This window comes from Equus przewalskii, chromosome 21 (genome assembly GCF_037783145.1).
Source record: "Equus przewalskii isolate Varuska chromosome 21, EquPr2, whole genome shotgun sequence".
NCBI lineage: Eukaryota > Metazoa > Chordata > Mammalia > Perissodactyla > Equidae > Equus > Equus przewalskii.
This window is the reverse complement of record NC_091851.1, coordinates 49,540,917-49,553,807: the sequence shown is the minus strand read 5'-3', so window position 1 is coordinate 49,553,807 and position 12,891 is coordinate 49,540,917. Positions and strand designations below refer to the sequence as shown.

Here is a 12,891-nt window from a genome sequence, read left to right as displayed (position 1 = left end):
CACCTGGTTTAGCTACTAGGTAAGCTGATCATTTTGGTTCATTATCTGCTTCTTAACAGGTACAGACCATAGACTTTAAAACTTTAGAATTAATTTTCCTAGTTTCAACGAATTGCCAGTAACTATATCCAAACTTTAAAGGCTATTTTTTACTTTTTATTGAGATGATAGTTTACAACCTCGTGAAATCTCAGTTGCACATTATTGTTTGTCAGTGGTGTTGTAGGTGCACCACTTCACCCTTTGTGCCCACGCCCCACCACCCCTTCCCCCTGGTAACCACTAATCTGTTCTCTTTGTCTACATGTTTAACTTCCACATATGAGTGGAGTCATACAGAGATTGTCTTTCTCTACCTGGCTTATTTCACTTAACATAATACCCTCAAGGTCCATCCATGTTGTTGTGAATGGGACGATTTTATCCTTTAAAGGCTAATTTTGATAAACAAAAACACATCTCCTCAAACCAGAGATTAAAAAACAAAGTTATGTATCCTGAGCCATTTGTGACTAGCAGTGTTCTCTTTCTTGTAACTCCAGGAGCATCAATCTGTAATACTTAGCACCAGAACATTAGCAGAATAATATCTGTACATTTCTGACCCAATAATGCTATAATCAGGTTAAGTTCTCCACAGACAGAGGAACAGACTAATGTTCACATGGATGCGAGAACTTACGGAACAAGGAGCTTCTAGAAAAAAGCACTTGGTGACAAAGTCCAGCCAGGGGAGACAAAACACAGAGAAGGTGGTCAGAAATGGAGACCAGGGCAGCAGGTCTGCAGCAGGCATCGCACCCGCAGAAATCCAAGAAAGAGACTCAAAGTGGTGGGAGCCATGGCGATAAATTCGATATAAACATCACAAACCTAAAATGACAGTCAGGAGGCAAGTGGGGAAAGTGTGTGGAGTTCTGCATCGGCCCCCGCAGGGGTACAAACCCTGGTGCCACGGACGGCATCCGTCCTTAAGGGCGTGAGTTTGCTTGTGGTGCGGGAGCAGCAACTCCACGAGTATGATGTCTATTTTCTGTTTGCCAAATTCAAGGAAAAGTGAAACAAATGCTTTTTTATTTAAAAGACTTTGCAAATATCTTTGAAAGGTAAGTATCTGGTAATCTGGTTGTTTCTGGAAAGAACTAGGGAGCAGAGGTTAAAAGACTTATTCTTTGTTGTATACCATTTCTTTACCTATTTCTATACCATCACTTGATTTTTTAATTTAATTTAATTTAATTTAATTTGGTGAGGAAGATTGGCCCTGAGCTAAGATTCATGCCGATCTTCCTCTATTTTATATGTGGGTTGCCACCACAGCATGGCTTGCCAAGCTATGTGTAGGTCTGAGCCCAGAATCTGAGCCCATGAAATGAGGCCACTGAAGCGGAGTGAGCAAACTTAACCACTACACCATGGGGTCAGCCCCCACTTGACGTTTTTCATCATATTCTTCTCCATGCTTTTCTGTATTATTTGAATTTTTTATAAACTTATGTATCATTTTTATAAAAACTACAAAGTTGCCATTCTAAGAGAATGGGCAGCCACAAGGCCTCGCCTAACAGTGCTTCCAGGTGTGTCTGCCTGTCCTAGAAGGCTACTTCTTACGAGCTTTACTAAGCACCTGTCTGTGACGTCAGTGGCTGGGCTGTAAGGGGTACTGAGAACCCCAGTCCACCTAGCGAACAATGTCCCCTTAACCCCAGGGGTCTGGAGCTCACCCCCACTTGCTCACTTCCCTCTTGCAATCAGAGAATCTCCAAAAACAGTCCCGACAGAGCCCTTGTCATCAGAGCTCAAGAGAAAGCTGTTTATTTGGGGTCTGTTTTGGCCACTCGCCAATCAAAGGGACCTAGATGGAGGGTCCAGTCAACCAGGGTCTAGTCAACCCCAAATTTTCCTAAGAACCAGCAAACATCCTAACGTGGACTCCCTCCCAATCCAATTTCAAATCATTCGGAGTTTTCTGACGTCACAGTGAGAGTGAGACACAAACCTTCCTTACACTTTAATGAAATAACTGACAGCCCAGTGATGACCTGCACAGCTCAAGCCTAATTTAATTACATCAAAGTTAAACACCAGAGAAGAGCAAGCTGGGTACACAACCTCTGCCACTTAGGCTTCCTTCGGTGCTGTGCCTCAAAGGATTATTTACTCCAGAGCAGGGGCTGGCAAGCTTGTCTGCGAAGGGCAAGACAGTAAACTTCTCAGTCTTACAGGCCGTCTGGTCCCCACCGCCAGGTTCCCCATTCTCAGCTCTGCATGTGAAGCACAGAGGCACACAACATGTAAAGAACGGGCACGCTGGGCTCCAGTGAGGCCTGGCCTAACCCCAGAACTGGGCAGAACCTCTGCCTCAAGGCCAAGTAACGGCTCTCTCGTGAGTTATTTAAGGGAAGTTGGGGAGTTAGGTCTTGCAGACGGTCACCTATGTTCACGTACTGTGGACAACCATAAGCTGAGTTACTGTGACACTTTCTTAGTCCTCAAAGCTAACTTTGCACAAATACAAAACAAAGATGCAGGCACACACCGTGACTAAGGAAATGTCTTGAATACACATTTTCAATCAATCAAGACGGCAAAATTCAAAGAAATCTGTTGCAACACAAAGCAATTAGGCCAGACAGTAGCAAGAGTGCCCACTTGTTTACATAAAACCCCTGGGAAATCTGTGAGAGAGAATGGCAGTTTTAACAGAAATCACGCCAGAGTGCTCAATGTTATCCCTCATTAGTTCATGCTCCTTACTTTCAAGATTTTATTTTTCCTTCTTGTCCCCAAAGCCCCCGGGTACATAGTTGTATATATTTTTAGTTATGGGTCCTTCTAGTTGTGGCATGTGGGATGCCACCTCAGCATGGCTTGATGAGTGGTGCCATGTCCGCGCCCAGGATCCGAACTGGCGAAACCCTGGGCCGCCAAAGCGGAGCGAGTGAACTTAACCACTCGAGCCAGGGGCCGGCCCCAATTCTCCTTACATAACAATTTACGCACTATTTTCTCTGGCAACATACCTGGAAACAAGCATGCAGCAAGGGAGAAAATTTGAATCAGAAGACAAATTCACAGGTCAGGAAACAGATGCTACTGCAAAGCAGCAGTTGCTCTGACACTGTGTGAGAAGGGCCTTGGCGAGCACAGCACCTTCTGCCGGGAGCTGTGACCTGCTGCGTCACCGGCCAGGCCTCCGGGTCCTCAACACACTGCTTGGGACACCCACGCTGCTAGACGTTTGGACGGGCAGAGGAAGGGTACTTCAAACAATAAACCACTGGAGACCACGACAGCTCACACAACAGACATGCTGACCCTCCCAATCACAAAGCCTCAACATATCCTGGGGGTTTTCCAACTGGAATTTTAATTAAACTTATTAAATTATGTAATATGGAACAACTACCCTTGTAATATTTTCATACCAAAGAACATAAAAACGAGATCCCCTAGTCTGCATACGCTTCTCCAGCAGAGAGGGCACTGATGGCTTCAGGGACAAAGTGCTCCTGAGGAGGACGCCCTGCCAGTCTGTCCACTACCGCCAACAGCTGTGCATCACGACCAGCGACAGTGCAAGACCACACCTAAGGAATAAGAGGACTTTCATGGAGTTTGCTAGGGCTTCAGTGCCTCTCACTCCGTTCAAGAGACACAAGTTTGTCTCATGCAGCATTTACCATTCTTCACGATCACTTATGCAAAAAATATTTACTGAGCCCTGCCACATGCCAGGTGCTGGGAACACCTTTATGAGCAGGGGACATGACCCTATGCTAGGGAGGGAGTTTAATGAACGCAGACACCTGAAATCAGTGTGAACACAGTTCACAGTCTTATAGGAATAAGCAAGACAGGGAGCTTATGTTTTAGGATCATTCTGGTTGCAAGATATAGAATTAATATGAAGAAAACCATGCCTAGGCACATCACAGTCAAACTGCAGAAAACCAAAGATCAAGAGAGAATCTGGAAACTGTCTGTGAGAACTGACATGTTACCTAGGGAGCAATCACGTGAACTGCACCCTTCTCATTAGAGACCACGGAAACCAGAAGGCAGTGGGGCACATCTTTAAAGTGCTGAAAGAAAAAACCTGTCAAACCAGAATTCTATTTCAAGCAAAAAAACAAAGATGAAATAAAGGCATTTTCACATAACAGACACACAGAGACCAAGAGAACCCAGCACAGAGACCTAAACTAAAGACACGCCAAAGACAGTCATTTGGGCTGAAGGGAGACCACCCAGGCAGGGGCTGGAATCTTCAGGAGGGAACGAAGGCCCTTAGAAATGCGAGCTGTTGAGGTAAAAGACACTTTTTTCCTTGTTTTTAAAAATACAGAGGACTGTTGAAAGCAAAAAGGCTGTGGGTTCATAATGTGGGTAAGACATAACACATAGGACATCTACGCCTAGCGGAGAAGGGGGAGGAGGAACTCGCCTACGTGGCTTCAGTGGAGTGCGAGCGGAGAAGAGCAGCCACCACACGGCAACAGAGGGCCCGCCGGTCTGTGGTCTATTCTACACGGGACACTGCTCACCAATAAAAAGGTGACACACTGACACAAGCAGTGAAAGAGACGAACCGTACAGCTTGGGTTAAGCAAGTAAGCTAGATACAAAATGACTCCATTTACACAAAGGTTAAGAACAGGAAAAACAATGAATTGTGACATAAATCAGAAAGTGATCGTTTAAAGGCAGTGAAGGGAATCTTCCAGGGTGACAGAAATATTCTATAACTGCAATAGTGATCTCACAAGTGTGCATACACCAAATCTCACTGAAACTTACACAGTTAAGATCTGTGCACTTCACCGTCAATTTCACCTGCATTCAAAAAAGAAAGCAGCTGTTGTAATTAAGGTTATTTGTTCGCAAAGCAAATTAGATACTAGAGAAAATCAAATGAAACATAAAATCCTCCAATCTTCTAGAACAGGCTGCCTATTTTTACAAACTTTCACTGGGACACAGTCATACCCCTTTACCCCTGTAAGTCAGTGGCTGCTCTCAACAGATACCGTATAACCATAACGCCTAAAATACTCACTGTCTGGCCCTTTAAGAAAAAAAGTAGCTGCTATAAACATTCTTCAAATTGGTATTTTATATTTAGAGTCGAAGATGAAATAAATGCTGTCCAAGCACAGAAATTATTAAATTTAAATTTCGACACCGTTTTCATACACGTTTCAAAAGTGAGCATTCTAGTCAGAAACTAAGCATTGCCAGGCAACACGCATCTCTAAAAGTTTCAGGCTCAGGTAGGACACAGTCTTATAACCAAAAGACACACTGCAAATGGAGGGGTCTTATTTCATACTTCGTATACGTGACATTGGCAAATGCAGCCAGGAGGCTACTGGCAAACAGCAAGGTTTGATCAGAGGTCAGAAGAGAGAAAACAGTTAAGCAGAGAAAGAAGGAATGAAGTTTTCTGGGGTTTTTTAATCATTAAAATCAACTTTTGAAAAAAGTTATTGTCTTAATACTTTATTTCCCTAATTTTCTATAATGAGCAGGTATACTTCAATGATAGAAGAAACAAACATTTTTCCAATACAGGAAAAGAGATCATCTTAAAAATGTTAGCCTACAAGTGATAAACTGAAGAAAGAATACTCAGTATGCACCTGGTTATGTTCCAGTTTCCTTGTCGCCTGCCTCCTGCTCCCTCTTCTTTCCTTCCACTTCCCCAGCACCTGCATCACGGGCTCCAAGTTCAAGGCCATAAACAGGCCCACAGAAGGGTCACGGGGAAACCAGGCATACCCGCCACCAGCCTGGAGGTCCTGTGATATCCCAGCTTTGCTAAGCTGGTGACTAGTCTTCAACTGGGTCTAATCCTTTCAGATGTCTTTATATTTCCTTGGGGTGATGAATTCAGGAGTTTACCACCTGGTGTTTGAAGTAGCACCTCACCATTTTGTTTATCCTAAAGCTGTTTTAATTAAATTTCAAAGGCACTCCTGAGACCCACGTTGAGATCTGGAGAGCAGCTGCATCCACCTGAGTATCATGTGCTGTGGCTCACAAACGGCCGCCACAGGGTCACTCCCAGGCTTCCTTCCAGGAAGGTTAAGTACCTTTAGGTGTTATCTTCTTCAGTAACATCCTATCTTTTCTTTTTTGAGGTAACACTGGTTTAAAATATGATATAGGGGCCAGCCCCATGGCTGAGTGGTTAAGTTCGCGCTCTGCTTCAGCGGCCCAGGATTTCACCAGTTGAAATACTGGGCGCGGACATGGCACCACTCATCAAGCCATGCTGAGGTGGTGTCCCACATGCCACAACTAGAAGGACCCCACAACTAAAAAAATACACAACTATGTACCTGGGGGCTTTGGGAAGAAAAAGGAAAAATAAAATCTTCCAAAAAAATTAATAAAATATGCTATGAATTTCAGGTGTACATCATTATATTTCAATTTCTGTGTAGATTATATCATGTTCACCACCCAAAGGCTAATTACCATCCATCACCACACACACGGGCCTAGACACCCCCTCCACCCTCCTCGCTTCAACTCTGGTAACCACCAATCCAATCTCTGTGTCTATGTGTGTGTTTGTAGTTGTTTTTACCTTCCACTTATGAGTGAGATCATACAGTATCTGACTTTCTCTGACTTATTTCACTTCGCCCAATACCCTCAAGGTCCATCCATGTTGCTGCAAATGGCGAGAGTTCATCTTTTTAAGGCTGAGTAGTATTCCATTGTGTATATATACCACATCTTCTTTATCCATTCATCCCTTGATGGGCACCTAGGTTGCTTCCAAGTCTTGGCTATTGTGAATAAGGCTGCGATGAACATAGGGGTGCATGTATCTACATATTTGTGTTTTCATGTTCTTTGGATAAATACCCAGCAGTGGAATAGCTGGATCGTATGGTGGATCTATTCTTAATTTTTTTTTTTTTTTAAAGATTTTATTTTTTTCTTTTTCTCCCCAAAGCCCCCGGTACATAGTTGTATATTCTTCGTTATCGGTTCTTCTAGTTGTGGTATGTGGGATGCTGCCTCAGCGTGGTTTGATGAGCAGTGCCATGTCCGCGCCCAGGATTTGAACCAACGAAACACTGGGCTGCCTGCAGCGGAGCGTGCGAACTTAACCACTCGGCCACGGGGCCAGGCCCTCTATTCTTAATTTTTTGAGGAATCTCCACTCTGTTTTCCATAGTGGTTGCACCAGTTTGCACTCCCACCAGCAGTGTATGAGAGTTCCCTTTTCTCCATATCCTCTCCAACATTTCTTATTTCTTGTCTTGTTAATTATAGCCATTCTGACGGGCATGAGGTGATACCTCACTGTAGTTTTGATTTGCATCTCCCTAATAATTAGTGATACCGAACATCTTTTCTTGTGCCTGTCGTCTATCTGTCTATCTTCTTTGGAAAAATGTCTGTTCAGATCTTTTAATCTTTTTTAAATTGGGTTGTTAATTTTTTTGTTGCTGAGATGTATGAGTTCTTTATATATTTTGGATACAAACGCCTTACCACATATATGGTTTGCAAATATCTTCTCCCAAATATTAGGTTGTCTTTTCGTTTTGTTGATGGTTTCCTCTGCTGTGCAGAAGCCTTTTAGTCTGATGCAGTCCCATCTGTTTATTTTTTCTATTGTTTCCCTTGCCTGGTCAGGCATGCTATTTAAAAATATGCTGCTAAGGGGCCAGCCTGGTGGTGCAGTGGTGAAGTTTGCACATTCTGCTTCTCAGCAGCCCAGGGTTTGCCAGTTCGGATCCCAGGTGTGGACGTGGCACTGCTTGGCAAAAGCCATGCTGTGGTAGGTGTCCCACGTATAAAGCAGAGGAAGATCAGCATGGATGTGAGCTCAGGGCCAGTCTTCCTCAGCAAAAAGAGGAGGATTGGCAGTAGTTAGCTCAGGGCTAATCTTCTTCTTCCTCAAAAAATGCTGCTAAGATAGATGTCGAAGAGCGTACTGCCTGTCTTCTTCTAGGAGTTTTATGGTTTCAGGTCTTACCTTCAAGTCTTTACTCCATTCTGAGTTAATCTTTGTGCATGGTATGAGATAATGCTCTACTTTCACTCTTTTGTATGTGGCTGTCCAGTTTTCCCAGCACCATTTATTGAAGAGACTTTCCTTTCTCCATTGTATGTTCTTGGCTCCCTTGTCGAAAATTAGCTATTCATAGATGTGTGGGTTTATTTCTGGTCTCTCAATTCTGTTCCATTGATCTTTTTGTCTGTTTTTATGCCAGTACCACGTTGTTTTGATTACTACAGCTTTGTAGTATATTTTGAAATCGGGGAGTGTGATGCCTCCAGCTTTGTTCTTTTTTCTCAGGATTCCTTTGGCTATTCGGGAGCTTTTGTTGTTCCACATAAATTTTAGGATTCTTTCTTCTATTTCTGTGAAAAATGTCATTGGAACTTTGATAGGGATTACACTGAATCTGTAGACTGCTTTAGGGAGCATCGACATTTTAACTATGAGTAACATTGTATCTTGAAAAATTTTGCGAATCTGTAGTGTATCCTGGTGGGAGCTGCAAGAAAGAGCGCCAGGCCCTTCTGCACCGCTAGCCAGACAAGACCACACACAGCAGGGGCAACCAGCTCGCCAAGCACAAGAGGAAGGGATCGGGTAAGATGGAGGGTTTCCTGGAAGACACACGGTCTGCCCTCCCTCAGTGCTGCCAGATTCTGCTCCCATCACCACCCTACTCAGGTCCTTCCCCGACACCCCAGTGGCTGTAGCATCAAATCCCAGCTCCTTGGCCTGCCCTACAAGGCCCTTGTGGACGCAGGCCCTGTCCGCCACTAGCCTCTTCCCACAGCTACGCCCACTGGGCCTCATGGCCTGACACTGGGACCGCTTGCTCCCGAAAAGGCAGTGCTGTCACACACAAGAACTGAGTCTCTCCTGCTATGTGGAGAGCTCCTAGTTAGACCTCTGAACCCTGGAGACACATCTCTGGCCCCGGGATACCTCTCCTGGCACTCACTCCATGCAGAGAGAGCAGAGCCTGGCATGTTCTGTGGAGTTGTCCTGGGCCTTGAGCCATGTGTTTGTGTCACTCATTTGTTCAACAAATGTTTATGAAGCACCCGCCACATGCCACGCTCTGATCTCAAAGCTGGGGATTTAGCAGCAAACAAAATGAACAAAACAGGCAAAAATTCCTGTCCTCTTGGGCCACATCTATGCTCTCTAGAAGACAAAAATCTTCAGGGAAAAGAGCTGTGCACTCTAACTCCTGCATTTCTAGGTGTAATTGCAGCATGCACTGTTTTAGAGTTGCTGCTGAATTCAACCTACTACTGGGGGAAAACTCAGATGCCAACTTTGGAAGGACAGATTTGAAAATATTTAAAAGGAAGACTATTTTTGTTCTATTTAATTATTTTATTATGTAATTTTATTATGTAATACTTGATACACAGAAACGGATATATGAAAAACATAAGTTATGCTGCATAGCGATAAAATAAACACCACGATCTCATCCTTCAATTTACTTTTACTTAAAATTTTTTAATTTTTCCTTCTTCTCCCCAAATCCCCCCGGTACATAGTTGTATATTTTTAGTTGAGGGTCCTTCTAGTTGTGGCATGTGGGATGCCGCCTCAAAATGGCTTGATGAGTGGTGCTAGGTCCACACCCAGGATCTGAACCGGCGAAACCCTGGGTCTTAGAAGTAAGAGTGTCGAACTTACTCAAATTTGGCCACAGGGCTGGCCCACCCTCCTTCAATTTAAAAACGAGAAAATTACCAATAACCCGTGAAGCTTGTGTTCTCCCCATATACATTATCCTGAACTGATGTTTATTACTCTCTTGCTTTAATAAGATTACCTCATACGGTTCTCCCTTAACAGTATTTACTTTTAATTTTTTGAGCTTAACAAAATGGTCCAACACTGTATGCAGCCTTCTGTGTCTTGCTTTTGAAATTCAGTATGTTTCTAAGATCCATCCATGTTGCTGGATGTAGCTATAATTCATTCATTTCCAGTACTGGACAAATTCCATTTTGTGAACAGAGCACAACTTATCCAGCCTGGACTGAGGATGCCTGGGCCATTCTGCTGTTGCAGAGCTGCTCTGCTCACTCCGAGCAGGTCCTGGCAGGCACACTTCTCTAGGGCAGTGCTCCTCACACTTAGTGGGTAGGGCAGAAGTTGACAGCAAGATTTAAACTGTTTTAGCAACAGCAAACAAGCACAAGAGAAGATACTCAACATCTTTACTTATTTGAGGAATGCAAATTAAAACTGCAATGAGCAACCACTACACACCTATTAGGATGGCTTAAAAAAATAAACCAATAACACCAAGTGCCAGTGAGGATGAACAATGACTAGAACCCTCACACTGCACGTGGGACACAAAATGGGGCAGCCACTGTAGAAAACAGTTTTCACGTTTCTGATAAAGTTAAAAATAGATTTATCATACGACCCTGCAATCCCACTCAAGGATTTACCCAAGAGAAACGGAAACTGGTGTTCACACAGAAAACGTGTGCACGAACATTTATAGTCACCAAATCCAGAAACAACACATACGTCCTAGTGAATGGATAACAAACTGGAAAACTGGAGCATCCACACACATGGGACACACTCAGTAGTTAAAAGGAAGGAGGCATTTCCCACACAACTTGGATGACTCTTAAACATCATGCTGAGTGAGAGAGGTCAGTCTCAAAAGCTACACACTGGATAACTCCATAGACAGTCGTCCCCCCTCATCCCCAGGGGACACGTTCCAAGACCCCAGTGGATGCCTGAAACCGTGGACAGTACTGACCCCTATATATACTGTTTTTTTTTCAATACATACATACCTATGACAAAGTTTAATTTACGAATTAGGCACAGGAACAGATTAACAACAATAACTAATAATAAGTAGAACAATTATAAAGATATACTGCCATAGAAGTTACTGAGATCTTAGCAACCTCAGCATACGAATTTTTCTTTCCTTATTAAGTCGAGAACTTTCACCTTTTCACTTAAAAGAAGCACTTTACGGCTTCTCTTTGGCGTATCCCAGTTGCCAGCATCACCACTCTTGCGCTTTGGAGGCATTACGACGTAAAATAAGGGTCACTTGAACACAAGCCCTGCGATGCCACAGCGCTCGACCTGATAACTGAGGCGGCTACTCCGCGACTAACGGGCGTGCGGCGTGTACAGGTGGATCCGCTGCACAGAGGGATGGTTCCCGGCGGGCTGGGGCGAGACTTCATCATGCTACTCAGAATAGGGTGCAATTTAAGACTTACGAATTATTTCTGGAATTTTCCGTGTAATATTTTCAGACTGCCGTTGACGGCTGGTAACTGAAACTGTGGATAAGGGGAGACTACTGTACATGACATTCTTGAAAAGACAGAACTATATTGACAGAGAGCAGAAGAGTAGATGCCAGGGGCTGGGAGAGGGTATTGACAGAATGCTCCATATCCCGAGTAGGGTGACGGTATTACATACAACTCAGAGAACCGCACATCAAAAAAGGTCAATTTTACTGTATGTTTATTTAAAAAATAAAAGAAGAAAATAATCTGAGCTTGCATTTTATACGTTTCACTTGTGATTTATTTTTCTAGTTATTTTCACTGTAGTTTACAGAAATATCATCAGTCCGTGACAGATAGGAAATTTCATAAAATAAAACCTGGTCCTTTCCCACGAGCAGCTAGGAAGCACTGCTGTAGGATGTGCACCTAAAGGTGGAAGGTCAGGGTCCCGGAGCGCGGGTAGGCGCACTGCACCAACACGTGCTCCCTGCTCTCTCACCTCTGCGCTGCCTGGGCGCCAGGCCTCCCAGGAGTGCTCATCCACTGGGCAGAGTGGCACTCACGCCGCCTGAACCCTCAACGTGGGGACTGCTGAGGGAGAGAGCCTGATGGGTGTGGGCAGTGCCACTGTGCAGGGTGCATGCTCGCACCACTTCCCTGCTGCCCCAGCGGGCGGAGGACCAAGCCTCCACGGGTTATAAAGGCTACCAGTATCTTCTCCTAGTTCGTACTTCTTTTTACTTATTATGCTATTTTCTGACGAACGTAAGTTCTTAAATCCTTCTACTGTGGTAAAAACAAAATTTACCATCTTAACCATTTTTAAGTGTGCAGTTAGTAGCGTTAACAATATGCACACTGTTGTGAAACAGATGTCTCACAAGTTCCTTTTTTTTTTAGATTGGCACCTGAGCTAACAACTGTTGCCAGTCTTTTTTTCTGCTTTTTCTCCCCAAATCCCCCCAGTACCCAGTTGTATATTTTAGCTGTGGGTCCTTCTGGCTGTGGCATGTGGGACGCCACCTCAGCATGGCCTGACAAGCGATGCCATGTCCGCACCCAGGATCTGAACCTGTAAAACCCCAGGCTGCCAAAGCGGAGCGCGCGAACCCAACCACTTGGCCACGGGGCTGGCCCCAGAAGTTCTTAATTTTTAAGTAACTGAACATATCAACTCTTTGTGAATTTAATCTACTTTTTTTTTCCTTTTTTGTTCAATAAATCCTTCTCAATCCCGAGGTCAAAAGTAAATTCTCCTACACCTTTGTCGGCAGTTTTGTCACTCACAGGTCATCTGCCGCATCTGGAGGTGCTCTGGGCACGGCATGGGCACAGACCAGCTACAACTGTCTGAGTGATGCCCAGGGCCCCAAGTTCCAGGAGCCCCACAGAAGGGCCTGTCTTTCCCTGGGACCTGCAGGGTGCCTCTAGCTTGTTACAAACTTCCACGTGACGTCTCTTTGGGGGCTCTCTGTTTTGTTCCATTCTCAGCATACTTTATTCAAAAACCTTCAAAATAATCGGAGGCAATCTCAAAAATTTTTACAAAAGCTACAAATTCTTTGGTATTTCTACACACGCTATTAGACACTACTA

At 44.2% G+C, this 12,891-nt stretch overlaps 1 protein-coding gene across 7 annotated transcripts in view; it reads right to left on the bottom strand.

The window, feature by feature from the left end:
• DNAJC5 (DnaJ heat shock protein family (Hsp40) member C5) overlaps positions 1–12,891 on the bottom strand; it is a 39,239-nt gene that overhangs the window by 14,757 nt on the left and 11,591 nt on the right. For 2 of the 7 annotated variants that reach the window (XR_011530911.1, XM_070588724.1), the window contains exon 2: positions 4,801–4,836. The exons of 3 other annotated variants lie outside the window; for them this stretch is intronic. The gene's annotated coding sequence lies outside the window, so the exon portion shown is untranslated. Of the gene's footprint in view, positions 1–3,428; positions 3,591–4,800; positions 4,837–12,891 lie in introns of those variants that run through there. 2 more of the 7 variants (XM_070588725.1, XR_011530912.1) reach the window with 2 other exon arrangements.